Source organism: Ursus maritimus (assembly GCF_017311325.1).
Source record: "Ursus maritimus isolate PB19 chromosome X unlocalized genomic scaffold, ASM1731132v1 scaffold_X1, whole genome shotgun sequence".
NCBI lineage: Eukaryota > Metazoa > Chordata > Mammalia > Carnivora > Ursidae > Ursus > Ursus maritimus.
In genome coordinates, this window is record NW_024423319.1 from 95,437,792 (window position 1) to 95,438,442 (window position 651).

Here is a 651-nt window from a genome sequence, read left to right on the forward strand (position 1 = left end):
TTTGATGAAGCACAAAATCTTTGCTTTCTAGGCAGATTACTTAAAAAGTAAAGAAAAACTTTTCACAATCTCTTATGAGACATCAGTAGTTCAAGAAAACTTTGTGCTTTTAGCAGATGAAGGGAAATAAAGTTTTAGTTTTACATAAATACACTATTGACTTTAAAGTTTATTTTTAAAACCCTTATAATAACAATTCAATTTTAGCCACCTTGATTACACAAGGTAAAACTTTTTCTTTCTTCCCAGCTTCCTATTTAATTTGTCCTTTATTTTCCCCTTTCCCAGTTTGAAATAACCAGTTTTACTTTGGGACAAATTTACTTTCTTTTCTCTTAACAAAAATGCATCTCTATACCTCATACCTTTTCTTATCCAAATAGAAATCTGATTTATCTTGCACACAGAGTTTTTTCCCTCATTATTTCTACTGGCTTTGATCATATATATTAGAAATTTTATTCCTTAGTAACCTTAATATCCTTTTTAAAAAAAGATTTTATTTATTTACTTAGAGAACAAGCAGGGAGAGGGGCAGAGAGAGAGGGAGAAGCAGACTCGCTGCTGAGCAGGGAAACTTATGTGGGGCTCCATTCCAGGACCCTGAGCCCAAGACAGACGCTTAACTGAGCTACCCCAGGCACCCCCTTA